This window comes from Sus scrofa, unplaced genomic scaffold, assembly GCF_000003025.6.
Source record: "Sus scrofa isolate TJ Tabasco breed Duroc unplaced genomic scaffold, Sscrofa11.1 Contig1914, whole genome shotgun sequence".
In the NCBI taxonomy this organism is placed as follows: Eukaryota; Metazoa; Chordata; class Mammalia; order Artiodactyla; family Suidae; genus Sus; species Sus scrofa.
The window spans coordinates 1,522,932-1,548,588 of record NW_018084979.1 but is presented as its reverse complement, the minus strand read 5'-3'; the positions used below and the strand labels follow the sequence as shown (position 1 = coordinate 1,548,588).

General features: G+C 47.9%; 1 protein-coding gene across 9 annotated transcripts in view; it reads right to left on the bottom strand.

Moving 5' to 3' along the window:
- TRAF3 (TNF receptor associated factor 3) overlaps window positions 1-25,657 on the bottom strand; it is a 119,184-nt gene that overhangs the window by 78,699 nt on the left and 14,828 nt on the right. For 2 of the 9 annotated variants that reach the window (XM_021081623.1, XM_021081630.1), the window contains exon 1: window positions 18,260-21,845. The exons of 4 other annotated variants lie outside the window; for them this stretch is intronic. The gene's annotated coding sequence lies outside the window, so the exon portion shown is untranslated. Of the gene's footprint in view, window positions 1-18,259; window positions 21,846-25,657 lie in introns of those variants that run through there. 3 more of the 9 variants (XM_005666444.3, XM_021081624.1, XM_021081625.1) reach the window with 3 other exon arrangements.

Genomic DNA, 25,657 nt, shown 5'->3' with positions numbered 1-25,657 from the left:
TTCTGCTGCTTCTCTATGTTGCTGGCAATGGAGTCCAGGGGCTTCAAACATGAAACAGGAACCACCAGGTCACCCCCAAAAAAGGCCAAAGAAGCCCCAGTTACAAGAAGCAAAAGCCTCTTTACAAATTTAAAGGGATCTGAAGAGTCAGTCAAAGCAGCATCAGAAGCTGGCACAAACTCCTCCATGTCTGTACCCAAGAGAAATGAAAACATCTCCCACAAACACCTGCACAAAATGCACCAGTCAGAACAGCCAAAAAGCGGACACCACGCAAATGTCTATTGATGGACTTAGGAATACATAAAATGTGGTACATCTGTACAAAGGAATATTATTCAGCAACAAAAAGGAACAACCAGTTGACACATGCTACAACCTGGATGAATCCTGAAAAACATGATGCCAAGTGAAAGAAGCCAGCCTTAAAAGATGACGTAAAGGATGATCCAATTCATAGGAAATGTCCAAAATAGGCAAGAGGTGCCCAACTCTGCGAATATACTAAAAGGAGGGGCTCTGGAATAGGTGAACTGCATGGTAGGTGATACCTCTGCTAAAAAGATGACACAATCAGGCAAAAGGCCAAACATCTGAGAGTTAACATCACTTACCAAGAGGCAGCTCTCCGTCTCAAAGAAACAAACAAAAAAGGGAAAATGGTCTTACAAGCGTCTTCATTATGACTCTCAAATGCATTATTTTGGGGTGCCCCTTCCATATAATTGTAAATGAGCTTCTCGCTGTTCAAAACAACTCAGAACTGTTTTGGGTAACCTTTTCTTACCCAAATCTCGGAGTTGAAGAATTTTGTAACAAAACATTTGATTTTAGCGTTACTGTAAAATATAAATTACCACATCTACACATGTAAATATGGGGGAGGATGATCACCATGGAAACTATCAACCGCACCACCATCGCCAAAAAGTACTCATCACTTCTTTCCACTACGAAATAAATACGAGCACTTGGCTGTTTTTTTTTTTTTTTTTTTTTTTTTTTGCTTTTTAGGGCCACACCCAGGGCATATGGAGGTTCCCAGGCTAGGGGTCAAATCGGAGTTACAGCTGCCAGGCTACGCCACAGCCACAGCCAACACCAGATCCGAGCCATGTCTGCAACCTACACCACAGCTCATGGCAACGCCAAATCCTTAACCTGCTGAGCCAGGCCAGATACTGAACCCACAACCTCATGGTTACTAGTTGAATTCATTTCCACTGTGCCACATCTGGAACTCCAAGAACTTGCATTTTTAAGACCTAGAAATAGGAGTTCCCTTCGTGGCTCAGTGGTTAACGAACCTGACTAGCATCCATGAGGACTCGGGTTCGATCCCTGGCCTCACTCAGTGGGTTAAGGATCCAGAGTTGCCGTGACCTGTGGGTAGGTTGAAGATGTGGCTCGGATCCCACGTTGCTGTGGCTGTGGTGTAGGCCGGCGACTGTAGCTCTGATTCCACCCCTCACCTGGGCACTTCCACATGCAGCAGGTGCGACCCTAAAATAAAAAACAAAAACAAAAAAAAGACTCAAATATTTATAAGACTTGGAGTCACTGCAGTCGGAGAAAACAAATGTGCTAAGCATCACACTTGTAAAAACTGAAACAATGAGAAAAAGAATCTATACATGTATGTGTGACTGGGTCACTGTGCTGTACAGCAGAAAACTGGCAGAACCCTGTAAACCAACTACAATAGAAAAAATAAAAATCACTTAAAAAAACCAAAGCAGAAGCAAGCCCAGGTATGGGAGAAATAGCCGCCTGACTGATTTACAGAAAGACGGCTTCCCAACACCCAGCCAAGGCGCTCCCAACCGGCTCCTACTGCCGTTTGTCCACCTGGAGTTTTCAACAAGCCACCAGCAGGAGACCACATGGCAGGCCAAGCACGACTCTGTAACTGGCTAGCATCGTCATTACAATAACGCGTCTCTATTTTCCGCAGGAAGAGAATCACGTCTACTCACAAGTCACAATGAGTCAACCAGCGTGTAAAATATTTTACATAATGGGAAAATTTATTGTGACCCAAAAGTTCAGTGTGTTCTCATTAAGTTACCAGAAATTACAGATGTGAAGATACTTCTGTTAACTTAACCAAAATCAAGAAAAGAAACTACTTTAGATATGCACACATTTTCGGTTTGGTAATTCTAAGTCTTTTTAAACTACTGTACTTCAAATTACTCAGACTGGTAAGTTTGTAGTTTAAATACTGAATAAAGAAAATCTGCATGCTGACAACATAGGTTATTTCAAATTGGTTTTGACACTGCGTCACTTGCTACCTAAATAGCTAAGCAATGTCAAAACCTGGCAGAGGTGGCTTCAGTTTTTGTAAACACCCCTACGGTGAAATGGTTTTTCCAAAATTACGATACCATCTAATGTGTTAAAGGAGCCTTCCCAGCGTGCCTCACTGTGAATAAACTTCTGTGGAAAATCTTATACAGAATGTTGCATCCATTTAGCAGTTTCTCACATGCTACATTCAGTGTCGGGTTTGTGTGTGTGTGTGTGGTTTTTTTTTTTTTTAAACAATCCCCAGGGGAAAGAAACACTTAGGCAATTAAAACTCACAAATTTTATATGATGACCTTTTTAAAAAAAACCCTTCATCTTCTATGATATTCTAAAGGCTATGCTTGGAAACTGCTAATGTTTGCACATGCAATACAGATGCAAACATTTTATACTACATAATCTATGGGTTACGTGCACACTCTAACAAATCAAATACCCCATTCTACAAACCTAATATATCTGTACCAAAGATAATACCACCAGGTATGTTTTATGTTATAGGCTGGTTCCCCCAAAAGGGTAAAACACAAGGAGTTAAATTAATTATTTGCAATTATTAACCACAAAACTCGGGTGATCCACCATTAACCACTGACCCCAGAATGTGTCTTGAAGGAAGTTTTTACCATACAAACTCTATTCTTAACTACCTTAAAATACACTGCAAAACACCGTTCTTATAAGTCTTTTTGAAAACCATAATATCTCATAAAATCTGAAAGACTGAAAGTGTGTTTCTAATGCAGCGTCAGATTAAATCTGAAGTCCAGTACCCTGGACAAAAATAATTCCGCATCTTTCGAGAGAATCATCTTTAGTATACATGTTCAGATGTGCGTTAAAACAATCTACATGATTTATCGAAGACCACAGAAGAACTCTGGAAGTGATACAAAGGGACATCCGCTTCAGGAACAGCTATTTCACCCTGTATCCTTTTTAAATGCTTGCAATATACATACTTAGCCATATCTGAGTGATAGCTCTTCACTTTCTAATAAGAAAGGGCAGGCTTTCCCACAGCCTGGTAATTAAACATTTTTTCAAAATGCAAGCACCATCTCAGAAAGCAGCAGCTAATTTGTTTAAAATAAAGATTTCTATCTACATCAAAAATCATCCTAAAAACATTAAAGTAAAACTATACTCATATTTTGAAAGTCAGGAAACGTATATTAAACCCACCCAATGTTAAAAACTCTTAGCTCAAGAGGGCAAAGGGTGGTGAGCCTGCAGACAGGTCAGCCCCAGACCTGAAGGCCTTGAAGCGGCCTCCAGGCTTGGTTCACAACCAGTGAAAGGGACAGAGGGGCAAAGGAACAGGTACAGATGACAAGGGCCCCCCCCGCCCAGTGTCACGGGAAGGGGATCCAGGTGCACCAGGACAGCAGCTTCCTATCCTGAGGCGCAGTGGCCCTGCAGCCAGCGCCCTTGGGGGCACACTTCTCGAAAGCAATGAGGGATGACAGCAGAGCCCTCCTCAGGCCACAGGATGGGTTGTCTGCCCCACACGGGAGGGCAGACGCTACTTCTTCCTCCTTTCCAGAGCAAGGCACAAGTGCCTGAAAAACAGACATCCACCAAACACATCCACAATCCCTTATCTGTGATTCCAAAATCCCAAAAGCTCTGAGAACGTGTTCCTAACACTGGGTTGCAGGCCGCAGTCTCAGTCCCACTTGCTGGAGGCACACGCCTTGCTGCCAAAATCTCAGTGTCTGATTTCCAGGTGCAGCCGAGGATGTTGCACAGTGGATGGCACAGCCATTCACTCCATTCTCAAACCTCGAAAACTCCAGCCTCCCAAACACCCCAGCCCCCAAGAGCTGTGAAGGAGTGCTAAGTGCCAACAGGTCAGGCACTGGCTGAAACAGCGACACACGAGCCCCCGTAATGGCCAGGAGATGGCGGCCACCTGGAGTAAAAGCCTAGATTTACATACATATTTGCCTGCTCTACACACTTTCTGGGCACAAGTGTGCCAAAGCCCTCACCGGCTGCCGGATTCCCCGCCTTCGTGGCACCCGGCGCCTGGGGGGAGACCAGGAAGTCATAAATGAGTGCTCCCGGCCACACAGGACGGACGCCAGCTGGGGTCGGGGTGCCTGCGCAGACGCTCCAAGAGGAATCCTGCCGAAGGTGGCCAGGGGAGCCCTCCCCTCTGCGGGCCAGCCTTGAGGAACGGGGAGTGCTGCAGGCCAGGCAGGAACACCCTCGCTCTGGGCTGCAGGGCAGGAGCAGGCGGCAGGAGCAAGGTTGCAGGAGAACTGGGAACAAGGAGCACGCGACCTGGTCATGCACGTGAACCTCCAATCCCCAAGCAAGCTCTCCCACGCCTCAGCCATCTCATCTGCCAACGGGAAGAGGGACCGGAACTCTGATTGTTCTCCTGCTCCCATCCCGTGAAGCGCCTCCAACTGTACACAGAGCTTTCTACTAAGAAAGGTGAACAATCTAAATGGGGCGGGGGGGCCAGCACCTAGTTCTACTAAAACTGTATAGAAAGGAAGAGTGGGCAATGGGATAAACAGGAAAGAAGCACTGCACGAAGGCGGCAAACAGCACTGCCCGAACCACCTGCCAGAATTAAGACACATGCAGTGCATGGGTTAATCACTGTGTGACAAGAGGGAGAAGGTTCACAAAAATGTCCTTGGAAGGTGGTGCACTTCAGGGGCCCTGCCGGCCTCCAGATGCCTCCCTGGAAAGGCCTGGAATTGAGGGCCGTCCCATTCTACCCACAGACACCCGGCCGTCCGCCGCGTGACCCTCCCCTGTGTGTGCAGAAGGAAGTGGCTTGCCAAGCAACTATTAAGATGCACAAATGGAGGGATACTTGGAGCAGCTGCAAAAGCCCTATTAAGAACAGCAAAATGGGTAAGTGCATCTCAAACTCTTTAAGGTTAAACAGTCACTTGGGTAAGATTTAACAATGTAACAATAGAATACAATAATGAAGTGGCTTCTCAAACTTTCCACCAAAACACACCCAAAGGCACAGGAGAGAGAGCCCCCAGGGTAATAAGCATTTTGAAGTGACTCAATTTATGTCAAGTCTTATGTTTCACGCTAAAAATTCAGGGTAATTTTACATTTAACTCCATACAAACCCTACAACACCCCTTCCCTTGGTGTCACTCTCAGCTTTTAGAAACACCTGGAAATTTCTCATCCTTCCACTGTCACATGGAAGGCTGACAGTCTAGTCTGCCTCTTCTCCCGACCCTGTGAGCGAGGCCCACCGTGCACACCGGCCCAGATCCCAGCCCAGCCCCCATTTCAGGCTCTCTCCAGGACCACTCCCAGCAGTGCCGGGAAGAGGCAGTCTAGCCCAGCTCCCCCCATTCCTCTGTTCACTTCAGAGCAAACTCGTGGGAGCTGTCCATACGCACACCCCACCCTCCCCTGAACACTTCCACCCGCCGCCCCGCTGCAGCCCACCCACACCAATCTCACCCACGCCCTCGGAGACTCCAGCTCCCAAATCCAACCATCACGCTCACTCAACCCACCTGAGGTCCACGTGCCTTTTCCCCAACTGCAAACAGGCATCTCCGGCTCTGCCTCCCCCGTGACTTCCAGCCCAGTACAGCTAACGGCCAGCTCAGCACCTCCAGGTGAACACCCAAAAGGCATTTCTGAACTCGGTGCCCTCCCTGCTGACCCACCTCTAGCAATCCAGCTCAGTGAACAGCACCCCACCACTGCTCAGGTCACGAGCGCCTCCCTTCCGGCCATGCCCCGCACCCAGCCCGGCAGAAAAGACTGTCAGCTCCACCTTCAAAACACATCTCCAACCCAACTCCTTCGCAACAAGTTCCAGCCACAGCAGCCTCCCTGTTTCTAAAAGACCCATATTCTCACCACAAGGCCTTTGACCCTCCTGACCCCTCTACCTAAAAACTCTCCTCCCCCAGATCGCCGCGTGGCTCCCTTCCTTTCTTCTAGCCCCCAGGTTTCCACGCCCAGGTAAAGGCTGACTGCTCAGAAAGGCTTTCCCTGACGACTCTATCAGGAGAGCACTGCTTCTCCGTCCTCCTGACACCACCCTTCAGCACCCACAGACACAGGTACTGGTGTGTGAACCATCGCTCTCGCCCGTTAGAATACAAACTTCAAGGGGGCTAGAATTTGGACTCATTCGCCAACAAAACCTGACTCAAGGTGGGGGGGCTCAATCAGTATTTGCTGGATCTGTTTGCAGCCTTGTTTTGAAACGCTGTTTGTGTTAATATGAAAACATTCATTCACTTACTTGGCACAGGAGTTTGCAAGCCCTAGACTTAGAAGTCCAGCAAACACCTGCCCACGTCCTCCTTATGAACTCCATCCTGGCACCATCGCTGGGGTGCAGGAGGGCCCAGCTGCAAAGTGACTACTCACCAGGACACTGTGTAAAGCAGAGAAAACTGGAAACAACCTCAGTGTCCAGCAACAGAGAGCTGCGTCAAGGAAGTCTGTCCCGACGCAATCACGGAATCCTCACATCAACAACCAAAGAGACCACTCTGTTTAAAGTGCTTCTTTTCTGCCCAGCATAAATGTGACAGCCACGGAGCTAATTTAAAGCTTCTAGTGGCCCCATTAAAAAGGCAAAAAGAAATTAAACTTACGCAACGTGTACTATTTAGCCCAATATAACATGTCACCAAGCTAAAAAATTACAAATGAGATATACATTGTGGGTTTTCCCCACATAAACTCTTTGAAATCTGTTGTCATTTGACACAAAGAACATCTCAATCTGGACTGGGCACAATTATAGACTAAGAAGTGGGAAACTGTCCATGGTATGATAAGTGAAAAAGTTACATGCTGCAGAGATCGACAAATGGGTCCTAAAATGCACAGAGGAAGCCATAAAAGCACACGGTACTCAGAACAGACAAAACAGGCTTTAAAAAGAAGAATAAATTTGGAAGATGCATTCTTTCCAATTTCAACACTCACCACGAAGCTAAGTCATCAAGAAGGTACTGGCATAAGGACAGACACATAGATCCTCAGCACAGGAGTCAGAGTAGAGAAATAAGCCCTTGCCTTGGCGGTCATTTAACTTCTGACAAAGGCACCAGGACCATTTGATGAGGGAAAGATTCGTCTTTTTAATGAACAGACGACTGGATATCCACACGCGAAAGATTGAAACTAGACTCCTCACACCATACAAAAGAAATTAACTCAAAATGGGTCACAGGTTAAAGAGCTAAAACTATATAACTCACAGAAGAAAACTGGAGTAAATCTTCCTGACCTGGACCAGGCAGTGGTCTCTTAAATTCAACACCAAAACCACAAGCAATCAGAGGAAAAAAATAGATAAACGGCATGTCATCCAGACAAAGACTTTTGTGCATCAGAGGACACTATCAAGAAAGTGAAAAGACACCTCACAACATGGAGAAAATATTTACAAGTCATCTATGTAATAAAGGAATTGTATTCAGAGTATATAAAGAACTCGTAACTTAATAACAAAAAGACAACCCAACTCTAAAAATGAGCAAAGGACATGAAGAGACATTTTTCCAAGGGAGATATCTAAATGGTCAACAAGCACACAAAAGGATGTTTAACATAATTAAGTCATCAGGGAAATGCAAACCAAAACCACAGACGAGGTGCCATTTCATATCCACTTTCATATCTACCAGGATGGCTAACATAAAAAAGACAGACAATAACAAGGGTTTGGTGAAGATGAGGAGAAACGGAAACTTTCATTTATTGCTGATGGGAATGTAAAATGTCATCAGCGGCTTTGAAAAATGGTCTAGCAGTCTTTCAGAGTTAAACACAGAGTTCCCACATGATCCAGCTGTTTACAACAGATACAAAAACTCGGGAAAAGAACCAAACTTAGGTTCTCACAAAAACTTTAGAGGACGGTCTGCAGCAGCATTGTGCGTCATATCCAAAAAGGGGGGACCAACCATCAACGGTCCATAACTGATGAATGTACAAACAAAATGTGGCCTGTTGGTACAATGGAATATTATTCGCCTATCAACAGGAATTGCTGTTATATAGTAGGAAATGGATGAACCTTGAAAACACTGTTATATACAAAAAAATCAGTCACAAAAGACCGCATTTTGTATGATCCTATTTGCATGAAATTTCCAGAAATGGAAGATCAACAGAGGCAGAACACAGATGAATGACGGTCCAAGGCTGGGGGAGGGGAGAGCGAGAAGGGACCCCTCAGGCACAATGTTTCTTCTGGGGAGGATGGAGAGGTTCTAAAACTAGAAAGCGGTAATCACTGCCAGTTCCTGACTGTGCTAAATGACCGACTTGTACCTTTTTAAAGGGCGAATATTACATCTGAATTACATCTCCGTAATGCCATTATTTTTAAAAGTAGATTATAAAATGGTGTGATAAAGAATAGTTCTAGCTTTACAAAAAGAAAATATATGTATGTCCCAAAGATGGCTTAGGAGAACATATAGGGACATGAGTGAGCAGAACTGTATTTGTATTTTTCATCTTTTTTTTTTTTTAATGATGGCCATTCTGACTGGTATGAGGGGATGTCTCATTGTAGTTTTGATTTGCATTTCTCTAATAATTAGGGAAGTTGAGCATCTTTTTTTTTTTTTTTTTTGTCTTTTTGCCATTTCTTGGGCCACTCCCGCAGCATGTGGAGGTTCCCAGGCTAGGGGTCGAACCGGAGCCGTAGCTGCCAGCCTACACCAGAGCCACAGCAACGTGGGATCCGAGCCGCGTCTGCAACCTACACCACAGCTCACGGCAACGCCGGATCCTTAACCCACTGAGCAAGGGCAGGGACCGAACCTGCAACCTCATGGTTCCTAGTCGGATTCGTTAACCACTGCGCCACGATGGGAACTCCGTATTTTGCATCTTTTGATTTGCCTGTTAAAACAATTCCCCTGTAACTGAAAGGGCATTCCTTTTTGAATAAAAAGGGGTGTGGGGGTTCCCGTTGTGGTTCAGTGGGTTAAGAACCCAAGTAGTATCCTTGAGGATGCAGGTTCGATCCCTGTTCTCACTCAGTGAGTTAAGGATCTGCATTGCCAAGAGCGGTGGGGTAGGTCGAAGAGGTGGCTCAGATCCCGTGTTGCTATGGCTGTGGTGGAGGCTGGCAGCTACAGCTCCAATTCAACACTGGAAGTCCTCTTACGGCTCAGTGGGTTAAAGATCCAGCATGGTCGCTGCAGCAGCTCCAGCTGCTGCCATGGCGAGGATTCAATCCCTGGCTCCAGGAACTTCTGAGGGCCAAAAAAGAAAAAATAACAGAAATTGTTTAATTAGGAGTTCCCGTCTTGGCACATCGGAAAGGAATCCAACAACCATGAGGTTGTGGGTTTGATCCCTGGCCTCGCTCAGTAGGTTAAGGATTTGGCGCTGCCGTGAGCTGTGGTGTAGGTTGCAGACGTGGATCAGATCTGGCATGGCTGTGGCGTGGTGTAGGCTGGCTCCAATTGGACCCCTAGCCTGGGAACCTCCATATGCCATGAGTGTGGCCCTAAAAAGACAAAAGCCAAAAAAAACCTGTTTAATTATATTCCAATTATTATAAAAAGATATAAGATGATGCCTCCCCAAAAGATGAATGATATAGACCAAAATAATGACAGTGGTGAGGCAGTGGGAAATATTTGCATTTTCTAAATATTCTGCCATGACATTGACTTTTTTCTTTTTTAAAAGTTTCTCTTTTTTTGGCTTTTTTTTTTTTTTTAAATAAAAGACACACACACACACCCCTTTCAGGACACTAAAATCCTGGTATGGGAGCAGTGTGGCCTTTGGGAAGCTCAGTAAGAGAGAGCAAGTGTAAGCAGATGCTGGTCATCCTGAAGTGAAGCCCACAGGGACTCGTGTGTTTGTTGCTAATACCGGGGGCCCGGTCTCCCACACTCGGTGTCCTGGGGAAGGGGAGACTGAGTCACATAGTTCCACTAAGGGTGGGGGCTGTGTCCCATGCCCACAGCAAACCTCAGGGGCCAGGTCGGGAGGGTGGCTCCAGATGGACAAGCCTAGGTGGAGGGGCCTGATCTCGCAGGACTGGTCAGGGCTCCTCAGGGAGGACCCTGGAACAAACAAGACCGCCCCCCCCCCTTTTTTTCTGCTTTTTAGGGCCACACCCGCAGCATATGGAGGTTCCCAGGCTAGGGGTCTAATCAGAGCTGTAGCCGCTGGCCTACACCACAGCCACAGCAATGTGGGATCCGAGCCACATCTGGGACCTACACCACAGCTCAGGGCAATGTCAGATCGTTAACCCACTGAGCAAGGCCAGGGATCGAACCCATGTCCTCATGGATACTAGCTGTAGCTCGTTACCACTGAGCTACAATGGGAACTCCAGCAACACAATCAATCACTTCTAGAGAACCCTATTTTATAGTTTAGAAAAGCATGACTCAGAAAAAATCAACTATTAATTTTTATTTATTTATTATCTTTTGTCTTTTTAGGGCCGCACCCACAGCATATGGAGATTCCCAGGCTAGAGGTCAAATCAGAGCTAAAGCTGCAGGCCTACACCAGAGCCGCAGCAACTTGGGATGAGAGCTGTGTCTTTGACCCACACCACAGCTCACGGCCACGCTGGATCCTTAGCCCACTGAGCGAGGCCAGGGATCGAACCTGTGACCTCATGGCTCCTAGTGGGATTCATTTCCACTACGCCACAATGGGAACTCTGACAAAGACCTATTATTTCAACTTCTCACCCTTAACTCTAATATGACATTGACAGTCTCCTACTCAAAAGCTTTTGAGAGCTCATGACTCACTTGAGAAGTGAGTTCAGGCTTGTTGGTATTTAAGCCACACTCTCTGCCCCTCTTCCCAGGTCCCACAAAACACGTGGCCCACCCGAAGCGCCAACCGCGGCCCACAGCATGTGTGTGATGCACAGAACCTGTGCTCCCCATCCTCTCGCCTCCGGCCCTCCCACAGCAACACCCCGACCCGCACCGCTGCTGCCCTGAACGTCAAAATGCTATTTATCCTGCCAAACGCCAGCTCAAGTCTTCGTCTTTGAAAAGCATTTCCTGACCCTTAAACCAAGAGTCAGATAATAAATACTTTAGGCTTTGTAGACCATTGATGGTCTCTGTAACATATTCTTCTCTGCTTATTTTTATAACCTTTAAAAAAAAAAAAAAAACCATTTACAGACCTGCAGTTTTCCAACCCCTGTTCCAAAAGCATCACTCCCACGCTGGGCTGTGATGTCTCCTTCCTCGCTGCCTCTGCCTCTCTTACTACCATGGCTACTAACACTGTCCCTCTAGCACACCTGCTGCACTCTGCTACTGGCCTAACACTGTCTGCATATCTGCCCCTCCTCTGGCTACCTGTTCTTAGGAGGCAAGAAAAATCTACTTTTATCCTCCATAGCACCCACTACATGGTATGAATACACTTAAGGTGCTTTGTCCACGAATCTTTTAAAACGATCACTTCTGAACAGTGTGCTGAATTTTAAACTGCTAATTTAAGCATTTCCCACCACAAGCAGCTAAAGAACTTGTCTTTGGTACAGCAGATTTCTAAGGAGCATCCTGAATACATGAAGACTGCCTGGAATTAGAGGTGGTGAAACTCCTTAGTTTAATTTCAACTACACGAACTTTCATGCTGAATCAATGGTTACTTTCAAAGATCTGCTCCTGTCCACACAGGTCTTTAAAATTCTATACTATAAAGGATTTCATTATAAAACCTAAAAACAATACCTATGTGGTATATATGCAGTTTTCAGGAGATACGCAGGTGTGGAAGAAAAAAAAAAAAAAAAACCTTCAATCTTACCAAATTCAAACAAATGAAAATTGAGACCAGGATTCAAATTTTTCTAGAAAAAGCAATTAGCTGTTGGAGGGTGTATTTTGCCCTCATTAGGAAAATGTACTTCAGTATTTCCAGCTTATGACTTCTTGTAAAATAGCTCATTGATCTCCACCTGCTAGAGACTCAGACGTTTCTGTGACCAAGAAATCAGAGGCTTTCTTTTCTCAGAGGCCACCTGGAATCCCTTGCAGTCCTAACAGGTAGGCTCCTCCACTTAGACTCATCTTCCACTGGGAAACTTAGGAATTCTCCAGCCTCTGCCTGTGGCAAATAAGGGACAAGGCCAGGCAAACCCTCTGTGCCCACCTCCACATCCTGCTCATCCAAAAAGCTGAGCCAGATAAACACACTACTACTCAGTCATGAACACCTGGAGGATGGGTTCTTTCACATCTAGCAAAACAAGCCTGCATGGACGGCAGGCCGTCTTGAGGACCAGCAGAGCATAGACCTACACGGCCCCAGCCTCCTTGCAGCACCGATTTGCATGCTGGAGGAATTACGCCGAAACCGTGGCACGACGCTTCCATTTCCCTTTTCGTAAGAAGACAACTCACCATGCTCTACCCCAAAAGCGCCCCAACCAAGTCAGCGCGTGACCGTCTTTCTGTGCACTGTGGAGGGGTGAAGCGTAAGCCGGCTGTGGGGATCAGAGAGCCCCCCCAGGAGGTACGGTCCCCGCACCCCCCCCCCCGCCCCGACACACACACACACACACACACACACACACACACACACACACCACTGCCCCGGCTCTGGAGGGGAGAGGCGTAAGCCGGCTGTGGGGATCAGAGAGCCCCCCCAGGAGGTACGGTCTCCGCACCTACCCCCCCGCCCCGACACACACACACACACACACACACACACACACCACTGCCCCGGCTCTGGAGGGGAGAGGGTAAGCCGGCTGTGGGGATGAGAGAGCCCCCCCAGGAGGTACGGTCTCCGCACCTACCCCCCGCCCCGACACACACACACACACACACACACACACACACACACACACACACACCACTGCCCCGGCTCTTTTAATACTCCAAAAGGTGAGGAAAAAATAACTGACAGAAAAATCCCCTATGCAAAAACCCCAGCCCTGCGGGAAGGAGGGTGGGCCTTCTGAATCATCACCTCCCTCCCAGGGAGCACAGCCAGGTGAGTGGCTTCTCATCTAAACATGGCCAGTGTAAGGGGCACCTGCAGGAACCAGGCGGGGTGGGAAGGGGCTCCAGGCCCACCGGAGGAAGAGGGAGGAAGCCGCAGGCAGGGCAGGCAGGAGTGCAGAGAAGAGACGCAGCCTCTGGCCAGACGGTTCTTCTGAAAAGTGGCCCCGGGGAGGCTAGACGGGAGCTTCAGCAGGAAGGATGGCACAGGGCTGGTGAGGAGCACGCTGAATTTCCCGAGTGCCGGGGGAAGGCACGGAAGGGTTTTCACGGAAGGGCGGGAGGCAGTCTCTGTTTCTGGCCACCGTATGGAGAAGGGCCTGGAGTGAAGCAGAACGAGTCAGAGCCGCAACATCAGCCAGAGGCCTGTACCAGGCAGGGACCAGCGACACGAAGAAAAGCAGGACGCAGGACTGAGTGCCACGGACCAAACGGGGGAGACAGGGATCACGGAAGGCTCCCCCATCTGTGGCTCAAGCAGCCGGCTGGGCGTAGGGAGGGCTCAAGAGTTCCGCAGGTCGGGAGACATCCCAGCGCAGCCTCAGGTAGCCTCAGCTGAGTCTGGTCACGCCCTCTCAGGGCGCAGGGACACACGCCTCCTTCCCCTGCAGGTCCTCGGCTTCCAGCCCTCCCGAGTAAGTGTCCTGTTCTTGCCCTGCCCCCAACCCCACCCATCCCACCCTACTACGGAATCAGCACATGGACTTCCCTGTCTGTCCCTGTGTGATGGCGCCTGGCACACACTGAGGACTCCATCAAGAGCTGTTAAATAAATACGCGTGGTTAAATCTAAAGCTTGAAGAGAGCTGTGGGTTAAAGACATAAATTTGGGGAACTTGGGAACCACAGCTGGAAAATTACTTTATTTTTCTAATGATATCTACTAAAAAAAAAATTCCCATTCTGCTGACCAAAGTTTCAGTGTAACTTACGGTATCTTAAAAAGGGTTTTAAGTCTGGACTTGGAGGACAGACTTGTGTTTGCTGGGGGGAGGGAGTGGGATGGACTGGGGGTCTGGGGGTCGTAGATGAAACCGTTACATTTGCAGTGGATGGGCAATGGGATCCTGCTGTGTTGCACGGGAACTATATCCAATCACTTGTGATGCAACAGGTGGAGGGTAAACTGAGAGAAAGAATGTGTGTGTACGACTGGGTCACTCTGCTGTGCGGCAGAAATGGGCAGAACACTGTAAACCAACCATAATAAAAAACAAATGTAAATAAGGGGGGTGATCCCAACAGACCTGATGGACATCGGGGTTCCCATTCCCTCTGCTCATTTTAACACACACGCCTAGTAGAACCCCACTATCTCCAAGACTTTTCTGTACAACAGGAGCAGTACAGCCAATCCTTTAAAATAACTCTAAATGGAGTGTACAGCCTCTAAAAATTGTGAGTCAATGCTGTACACTGGAAGCATGTCATACGGTCCATCAACTACACCTCAATAAAATAAATCAATAAGATGGTTTTAATCCTTGAGATCTCGCTGAGTGGCTAAAGACTGAAGCTTCTGTAAGCGCCTCACCTTACAAAAACATTAAATCATAGTAATAACACACCACTGGGAATCAAGAAGGGAGTATCTCCGAACAATCTCCACCCCAATATTTTCATCCGTGGCACAACTGATATTTCGGGCCAGACGATTCTTTGCAGGAGAATATTCTGGGCACTGGAGGATGTCTAAGGCCTGTACTCCTAAATACCAACAGCACTGCCCACCCACTCTGACGTCACCAACTGTCCCTGAGGGACAAAATCGCCATTCCCTCTCCCAGCTGAGAACACCTATCCTAGACCAAACAGTTTTCTCATACTGTCGATATGACCAAGGAAGCAGGGATAAAATTCTATTAAGTCTGACCTGCTTGCTTAAAAACTGACCCAACTTACATCCTCCACTGAAACTGAAAGCAAAACAGATACACACACACATACACTCACCCCCATCCTGGTGTGGTTTTGAACCATGACATCAAGCAATGCTGACACTTCCTCTGCAGAGAGTGAATCTCGATGTGAGAATCTCTGGAAGGGCCGCCTCTCACTCTAGGGAGGGAACTCGTCCCCGAGCCTCTCCATTCCTATGAGATGAAGCTTCCCCCACGTAAACCACCTGCGCTGACCGAGGCCCTCCACAGCACTTGAGAACACGGCCTGTGTAGCTGCTGCCCCAGATGTACAACTGGGGGGGGCCCACAGAGGAGGCTACAGGCAGGCTCCGTGGTGCCTCCGCGGCTCTCCCTGCCCCATGGCCAGGACCCAACGGACATCGCGGGCAGTTGCGGCTCCAGGCCCCGCTGCATCCCAGGAGGGCCATCTCCAGCCCAGAGGGGGATTCCTTCTCAAGGGGGCTCCCAGGCCCCGGAGGCCCCGGACCGAGAGCAGTGACGGCCTCACGTGGACACCCTCTCCAGCCCACTGCCCGTACGTGCACTGCCCTCCATGAGAGAGTCAACTGACAGGCTTTAAATCACTGGAGACGTGTGCAGTATCAGATCCCACATCAGTTTACCACAGAGCTTTTGAGGCTTTAACTTTTTCCTCCCTCCTACAAGAGCACTCACACACAAAACAAGCAGCCAGTGAGGCTCTCAGCCTTCTAATGCCCCCCTGATGTGACTGGTGATGCTGGTATCCAGATCAAAATTTTTAATAAGCTCAAAACTGGTTGCCAATTACCCAAATTATCTAAATCAAAAGGCACCAAATATACACGTAGAACAAATACTCCCTTAAGGGCCAAAAGGAAAGAAAATTGAAGACAAGTAATTAAGGGACTAAAGACATGTCAATCTCAACACAGACTCTGCTCTGCCCAAGGAAGGTCAAAGTCTGTCCTTGCGCTTCTCAAAGTGCCGCGCTGAGTCAGGCACCATGGGAGGACAGGCACAGCTTCTCTGCCTGGACGGTCCATTGGTGCACAGATTTATTTTACAGGGTTGTAATATTACAACACATACCACATAGAAAAACGCAAAATTCCTATGAACTTCAGATAAAACAAACCACAAAAACCCTGTGTGGAGAACAGCCACTTTCTTGGCCCCTGGAAGGGTACAAGCCACATGCCCACTCTTCTGTCACGGGGCGGGGGGGTCGTCACAGTGCAAAGCTGGGGACATGCTGACACGCGTCACCCATGACTGTACAGAACATGGCCCAGTTGTCTTCCTAGCCTGGGTCAGTCAAGGCTGAAAGGAGCACTGGCAGGCACACTGGAGAACCTCAGGCTCCGTGTCTCAGGTCAGTAAAATGGGGAAGGCATAGCTGTTTATCTAGGCACAGAGGTAAACTCGGCATTTCTCTGAGTATTTAGGCAGTTCTGTTAGCCAACTGCACAGGGCAACCTCCTCCAAGTCAAGCATTCCGTCTGTGCATTTTCTGTGGTGTATGCGGTGGTCATCAGACTCTCCACAAACGGCCAGACAGAGGCTGGAGAGATGGAGACTGTCCGGAGCCACAGGGCTGTGAGCAGGCCGGCTACAGGGCCCACGCCCTTCACCAGCACAGGGCACTGCCCTGAGGGCCTCCCAGGCACCCATCACCTGGGTGAAAAGAAATGCAAGAGCCTGGGAGCGAAGGTTCTGAGACGCCATCCTTGTGAAGTGCATGGGGCTCCCACACCCAGCGAGAACTGCCCCCTTTATAAAGAGCTGGCCAGGGGGCCAGGAGCATAAGCTTCTAATGCAACCTCTCTTCTTGGCTTGAAATGTTATTACATAGGTGCTTTAAAAAAAAAAAAAAAAAAACCTTTCCACATTTTCTATTTCCAAGACTACCTTCTAAGCTCTTGGCCAGCAGGGACCCTGTCGTACACACACTTTGCTCTCCCGTGACATCCAGACACATGCACGGAGTGGACTGTGGATACCCAGCTGCTGATTCAATGCACTTCTGATCTACAGGAACTACCGAATTATCTGAAGAATAAAGTCTGGTAGACCAAATACGAAGGTGCTGGGCAAGCGGAGGAACCAAATGGGAAAGTGAAAACGCACACATGGAAGTTAGAAGCCTGCTCATAGCTGCACTTGCGGGATGCCAGCTAACTGCCAGGAGTTTCACATACATAGTGACACGTGAATATGATACACACCGGACTCGCTACAACCACCTATGAGCTGAGGCTCTACCGCTCCCGGTCCCTGCCCCAAACCAATGCCAGATGTGTTTCAGGGTTCCGAATTTAGGGATTTCAGAAAAGAATTGTGTGTATCTATTATATATTACCCAGTGAAGTCTAGGACAGCAGCCATAAGAAAACACATTAGCAGTGTGCACTGAAATTCAAGAATATTCATACCGAGTGGAATAAAGATTATAAAAAGCATCACACGAGTTCAGGCCAGGTCTGGGCACCAAATCTATAGCAAAAGCAGTCTACTCTCAGGGGCTCTGAGGCTGAGGAACGTGGTGCCTGCAGCACGGGCCTTACTCCACGTGCAGGCCCGAGGCTCAGGAAGGTCAGGGAACTTGCTCAAGGTCATGCAAGCTGAGAAGGAGGAGAGGCAGGGTGTGCAGCCTTCCCGTGACTGGAACCCCAGCTGCGCTCCTAAGGACTAGGAATCACCCTCTGGGGAGAAGGGAGTATGCTCGCTGCACTAAGCACAGGCTCCGGCCCTGCTGAGAGCACAGCAGCACCCAGTCTGGGAATCTTGAACAGTACCCAGAAATCTGACTTCCGGGGACTTAACTGACTGAAACAGTCTGAAGTGGGGCCCCCAGCCTTCGTGTCTCCTTCTCTTTTGTGGCCATGCCCACAGCCTGCAGAAGTTCCAAGGCCAGGGATCGAACTGGTGCCACAGCAGTGACAACGCCAGATCCTTAACCTGCTGAGCCACAAGAAAACTCCCTGTGGCTCTTTCCAATATTTCCAATGTACAGTCAGGACTCAGAGTCACTGACACGAAACCATGAAGAGAAAGGAAGCAGGCACTAACCACGTCGGGACCCTGGGAAGGCAGCCTGCGGCACGGTCTCCAGGAGTTCCAGTCCAGAGTCCCCGGTTCCATCAGAGGAGCGTGCGACGCTTCCAGTGACGACCAGGCATGTCATTTCATTCCTTAGGGATGGAATACCCCATGAGCATCCTCTCCCCGCCAAACCAATGAAATCCTCGACACACCACACGACAGGCCGAGTCCTATCGGACGACCACACATCATCAACCAAGAACAGAGAGGGGCTGCCCATCCGCAGACGGGAACAAGAAGCGAAGGTCAGGAGAGAAGACCTTCTAACGCTCAGGCTGCTGCTTCGAATCCTCCAACTGAGTGAGACGTGCACACAGCAGTCAAACTGTGGATCTGGACCTTTAATTAGCGTCCTGACCCCCCCAGGCTGAAAGGGACATCAGCTGGTCCGCGGCCTGCTCCTCCCACCGCGTGCAGCAACCGGCCAGACGTCTGCCAGCTTCCAGGGAACACGCCAGCCGGGGGGAGGACCTGAGCAGCCTTCCACAGCAGCCTCCCAAACGCCGCCTCAGCCGTTGCCCTCCACGCCCAGCCTCGGGTCCTTTCTGACATGACCCGCACACGCGCCACACCCTAAGGCCACTTCTCCCGAGTGAGAGCCTCACTCGGTAAAAGCCCCATGAACACGGATCTAGAGCCCCGTCCTGATCCGTACTGGTTTAGCAACCTACTGACTCCTCCCGTCTTCTGCCTCCTCTAATTTCTGTCCTACTGCTTTCCAGGCCATACAGAGAGCATCAGGGCTGCCTCCTCAGTGTCAAAAACGGGTGGCTGTCACCCAGGTTTCAACAGGCCAGGCAGCAGCTGCCAGGGCCCTGGCGGCACAGCCCAGCAGAGGTGGAACCTCCAGGCCAACGAGCCCAGAAGGCAAAGCATCAAACCAAAGAGGATTATTCTCAAGTCTCCAGCTCTGTCGGCATTTGATTTGCTAACCTGTGGACAGGCCGGCCCCTCCTGCTCTCCTCTCCCCTCCCCTCTTTGGTCGGGGGGCTGTCTGCCCTGTGCCTGTCTCCGCAGTACATGCTGGAAGCACACGACCTACCCGGTGCACAGGCTCACGGGTGGCGAGGAATTCTGCCCAAGACGGATTCTCCTCCAGTGTCACTCCCGCCTCACGTCGCTGACACCCAGATGAGGCTCTGGTGGTGGAGGGGATACGGGGTTCAGGCTCCAGTGGCTGCTGAGGTAGAACCAGAGTATTCTGAGTGTGAGAAGGGCATGAATGCTGGGGTCCAGAGCAGAACGCGAGGGCTGACCTGTGCCCCCTCGACATTCCTGTGTCGGGGCCCTCACTCCCAACGTGACAGTATCTGGAGAGAGTCGGGCCTCTGGGAAACAACGAGGGGCCCTAATGAGAGGAGGGAGCAGAGCGCTGACCTCCCACGCGAGGACAGAGCGAAAAGGTGACCATCTACGAGCCAGACAGAACCTTCTCCAGGGACCCTCAGCGGGCGGCCCCTTAACCAGGGACTTCCGGCCCCCAGAATTGTGAGAAATAAGTTCCTGTTGTTTCAGCCACACAATTAACGATATTTTGTTATGACAGCCTGAGCTAGTACATGCCTCTTTCAGAAAGCCTAATGTTCCAGATTGAAATGAGCAGTCTGAGTTTCTTGGGAGCACAGAGAGCGCCTCAGTATTTACACACACACACACACACACACACACACACACACACCCCCAGGGTGACTGGCATCCAGGAAGTGCTTTATAAAATTTTGCTGAGCTAAACTAAATTTGGTCAGTGTTCATTTAAACGTTGTTTTCACACACACAGATACACACACCCCCGCCGAGCATGACCTGAGCCAGGCACTCAGCAGACGAATAAGTGCTGAAATGGTGAATGTTTGATGGACGTACCCTCTACTTGCCTGGGCTGAAAAATGCAAGTTCCTCTAGCCTTACAGGCCACATTTCATTTTTCTGGTGAATTCCTTTTTTAAGGCTTACAATTTCACTTTTCACAAGCACCACAACACTGCTGCCCCTGTCCTCCAGGAAAGGACAGGTCTCAAAGGTTAATAAGTTGCCCGAGGTCACAAGGACTGATGGGCCTCACCCTGGCCACCGACGCCGTCTTGGACCTCGTCCCTCTGCTGCGGGGCTTCCGCTGGCTCCTGGCCCCCTCGCCCACCTCTCTAGCTCCTGGCTCACCAACAGGGGGGCTCCCAGTTTTCTGCCTCTCTATGAAATTTAGAACCTGTGTTTCTACCTGCAGCGCTATACTTAGAAGAACAGAAGGTCAAAGCTTTAAGAAGCCATACCTTCCATACGCAGAACTGAGACCCCTATGAAGCCACCCCACAATGTTTTTCAGGTTACGGATTTTACTCCAAGTATAGCGACTAAAAATCTGACGCAGTTCCTGGTCCTTATGACGAAATAAAAAGCAAGAGTAACTATCTTAATTCATCTCAACACGAGGAACTACCATTTTTACGCGAGCCAGAACACAGAGAGCAAACAGGCAAAGGGCCTGTCATCACCTGTGTGAATGGCGCTGCTCTCCCGACCCCCCTCCCTGCCTCAGTTACCACCCACCCTGGTGCTCGAGTCTCCGTGCCTTTTGTCAACCCCTGTGCTGTCACCCGTGGGCCACAGCCACCATCCTGTGGTAGACAGAACCCTGAAGCTAACGGTCAGTGAAATGGTAAGTGGTCTCAAAAGGGCACCCCCAAAACTGCAGAGAGCAATTTCCTTCTCCCTGATGAAATGGCCAAAGGCCACAAACTTTCGGAATTCATATTAAAAAAAAAAAAAAGACAGAAAAAGAAATGGGTGCCCTGTACCAAATTTCCTTCCTTCTTTCCTCATCCATTGATTCCTTTACCACAGGAGACCTCAGACCACCCAGAGCAGGGGTTCTCGACCCCGGGCACGACAGGAGGGGTTCAGGAGCTCCCAGGATGCCCTGAAATTCCACGTATCAGTCGGTCACTCTGGCACATCAACTTTGTAAAGTGGCAGACTCTTCATTCACACCGACTTTGGAGAGAAGGTTGGATGCCCAGAAGGGATGGGGATTAGGGAACCAAGGCTACGCTTGGGAAACAGAACTGGACAGCTCCTGCTCGGGTGGCCTCTGCAGCATCCCGTGAAGCAGGGCTGTCTGCGCAGATGCAGGCAAAGGGCGAAAGAAGGCAGGACACAGCTCCGCCCCCTCCACCCTTATTAATCCCGACACTTGGCGGTTCCACTGCAACCAAAGACGCACATTCCTTGTTTCGTTATTTAAATCCGCACCCTCACTCCCCTCTGACCTCATCACACTTATTCCCACTAAAACAGAGTTACAACAATCCACTGAGATAAGCTGAGAAGGCAGGGTTTACAGAAAATGGAATTTCTACTTGGAACCGATGCATACACACCTCTGCACATGCTGCCAAATTCCCACCCTTTGTACACAAACGCTCTAAATTTATTCTAATAAGTCTCTCCAGCAGATTTACTAGAATGATCTAGGGTAAAGAAAAGAAATTTAGGAGTCCCCATCGTGGTGCAGTGGTTAATAAACCCGACTAGGAACCATGAGGTTGCAGGTTCGATCCCTGGCCTCGCTCAGTGGGTCAAGGATTCGGCGTTGTCCTGAGCTGGGGTGTAGGTGGCAGACGCGGCTCGGATCCCTCATTGCTGTGGCTCTGGCATAGGCTTGGCAGCTACAGCTCAGATAAACCCCTAGCCTGGGAACCTCCATATGCTGCGGGTGCGGCCCTGGAAAAAGGCAAAAAGACACAACAACAACAACAAAAAAAATCAAAAGATGGTCACCAATTCCCTGACACTCCCCTCATCAAGAGGTGGGCTCTGTGTCCTCGCCTCTTAAATCTGGGTGTACTCTATGGGTTCTTCCATCAACAGAACACAACAAGAATAATGCTACTGACAGGTTAGCCCCCACTTCCTTTCCTAGAACGATCACTCTAGGAGTCTCCAGCTGCCATGTAAGAAGTCCAGCCACCCTCGCACAGAGGCTGCCCGAGGTGGCCCTGAATCTATGCGGAGAGTGAGGAACCACTAAGCCTGGCCTTCCAACCCTCCAAGTACATGAACAGAGCCCCTGTGGACCCTCCAAACCGGAACAGATAAACACCAGTGAGCAGCCTCCGTTAATGCCACAGAGAGCAGAAGAATCACCCTGCGGGGCCCTGCATGATCAGCCCACAGAACCGCAGTTTCTAATACCAAACTACTGCTTTAAGTCATTGATGCCCAGGACGGTCTGCTACTCAGCAAACACGATCTGGAACAATCTGTGGCTTTTTCAGGAAATGGCAGAAGCTCCAGCTCTGGCATTAGAAATGGAATATCCTCCTCCATTCTCCACTGGTGGACACAGAGTTACGGTGGTCTTGTCACCAGGATCGTCCTAGCTGCAAGCCACTGGGACAGCAAGGAGGCTACTACATGTAGAACGGATAAGCAGTGGGATCCTAGCATACAGCACAGGGAACTCTATCCTTCCTCTTGGGTTAGAACATGATGGAAAGGAGCATGAAAAAAGTAATGTGTGTGTATACATATATATGTGTGTGTGTGTACATGTGTGTGTGAATATATATATAGAGAGAGAGAGAGACTGGGTCACTTTGCTATAGAAGAAACTGAAGGAACATTGTAAATTGACTATAATTAATTAAAGAAAAATTTTTTTTAATTTTTCTTTTCTTTTCTTTTTTTTTTTTTTTGTTGTTGTTGTTGTTGTCTTTTCTAGGGCTGCACTCGGATATGGAGATTCCCAGGCTAGGGGTCTAATGGGAGCTGTAGCCACTGTCCTTTGCCAGAGCCACAGCAACATAGGATTCAAGCCGCGTCTGCGACCTACACCACAGCTCACGGCAACGCCAGATCATTAGCCCACTGAGCGAGACCAGGGATCAAACCCGCAACCTCATGGTTCCTAGTTGGATCCGTTAACCATTGAGCCACGACGGGAACTCCTAAAAAATTTTTTTTAATAAAATAAAGTAAATAAATACCAAAAAAAAAAAAAAAAAAAAAAAAGCAAGGAGGTTCGTGGTATGATTATCATCAAAGAGTTCTCCTTTGTGCTTCAAAACCCTCCTAGAATCTTCTATAAACTACTGAGGACAGGTTTCAAAATTCTGAAGAAACACAATGTACAGTCAAAATGTGGTTTGGTACCTTGACATCAAATCCAGACAAAAATACAAGGAAAAAAAACCTAAAGACAGAACACAGAACACAGATAAAAAAATTCTCAACAAAATAGTAGCAAACCAAACCCAAACAACACATTAAAACACATTAAAAAGTGAGATATATCCCAGGAAAGCAAGGGTGGTTCAACATATAAAAATCAATTAATGAAACACACGGCATTAATAACAAAAGCAGGGGAAAAAAACACATGTTCATATCAATAGACATACAGAAAGCACTTGACAAAATTCAAAAACATTCAGTAAACTAGGATTTTAGGGGAACGTCCTTAATATGACATAGGGCATTTATTTTTAAAAAGCCACAAAAAGGCAAAAAAAAAAAAAAAAAAAAAAAAAGGTCGCACATAACTTCATAATCACACTGAAAATCCTTCCCTTAAGATTAGGAACGAGACAAGGATGTCTAATTAACTACAATTTTTTTTAAAAGGTAAAAAAATAAAAGGATGTCTATTTTCACTACTTCTATTAATGGTATCCTAGAAGTCCTAGCCAGAGCAATTAGGCAAGAAAAAGAAATAAAAAGTATCCACACTGGAAAGAAAGAAAGAAACTATCTTTAGTTGCAAAGGACATGATCCTACACATAGAAAATCTCATGGAACCTACCAAAAAATTAAGAGGTGATAACTAAACTGAGCAAGGCTGCAGGGTATGTGATCAACACACTAAAATCAACTGCATTTTTATACACCACCAATGAACAATCCAAAAAGGAAATTAAGAAAACAATTCCATTTATAATAATAGTAACCAAAAGCATAAAATACCTAGGAATAAATTTAACCAAGAAGGTGAAAATTTTATATACTGAAACTATAAAAATCTTCTTAAAACAAATTAAAGGTGTAAATAATTGGAAAGACATTCTGTGGTCATGGATTAGAAGACTTAAGTAATGGAGTTCCCGTCGTGGCGCAGTGGTTAACGAATCCGACTAGAAACCATGAGGTTGCGGATTCGGTCCCTGCCCTTGCTCAGTGGGTTAACGATCCGGCGTTGCCGTGAGCTGTGGTGTAGGTTGCAGACGCGGCTCGGATCCCGCGTTGCTGTGGCTCTGGCGTAGGCCGGTGGCTACAGCTCCAATTCGACCCCTAGCCTGGGAACCTCCATATGCTGTGGGAGCGGCCCAAAGAAATAGCAAAAAGACAAAAAAAAAAAAAAAGAAGAAGAAGACATAAGTACTAACATGACAGTTCCCCAAAGCAGATTCAGTGCAATCCCTGTCAAAATTCCAATGACCTTTTTCCAAAATGAGAAAAACTGATCCTTAAATTAATATGGAGCTAAAAGGGGTGCCAAGTAGCCAAAGCAATATTGAAAAAGAAAAATAAAGTTGGAAGATGAACACTTCTCAAACTTACTACTTTAAAACTTTCTACAAAGCTACAATAATCAAAACAGTGTGCTACTGGCATAAGGATAGACATATAGATCAATGGAATGGAACTGAGAGTCCAGATGTAAATTCAAACATCTATGGCCAATGTAATTCCAACAAAGGTGCCAAGACCATCCAATGGGGAAAGAATAGTCTCCTCTACAAACAGTGCTGGGACACTGGATACCCAAACACAAAAAAATTGAAGTGGGACTCCTACTTTTCTTCATATATAAAAATTAACTCAGAATTTCCATGTGGCTCAGCAAGTTAAGGATCTGGTGTTGTCACTGCTGAGTCATGAGTTCAATCCCTGACCCGGGAACTTACACATGCAGTGGGTGTGGCCAAAAAAAATTATCTCAAAATGGACCAAAGATCTAAATGTAGGAACTGAAACTGTAAAATATAGGGGTAAATCTTCATGACCTCAGACTTGGCAATGGATTCACAGGTTTGATACCAAAAGCACAGGGAACAGCAACAACAAAAATAAAGTATACTTTATCAAAATTAACAACTTTTATGCACAAAAGGTTAGTATCAAGAATGTGAAAAAACGGAGTTCCTGCTAGTGCAATGGGATTGTCAGCGTCTTGGGAGCACTGACACGCAGGTTCGATCCCCAGCCTGGCACAGTGGATTAAAGATCCAGCTTTGCCACAGCTGTGGCTCAGTTTGCAACTGCAGCTCGAATGTCATCCCTGGCTCAGGAACTCCATATGCCACAGGGCTTCCAAAAAAGGAGGGAAAAAAAGGAATGCGAAAAAACAACCTACAAAAAAGAGAAAAAAA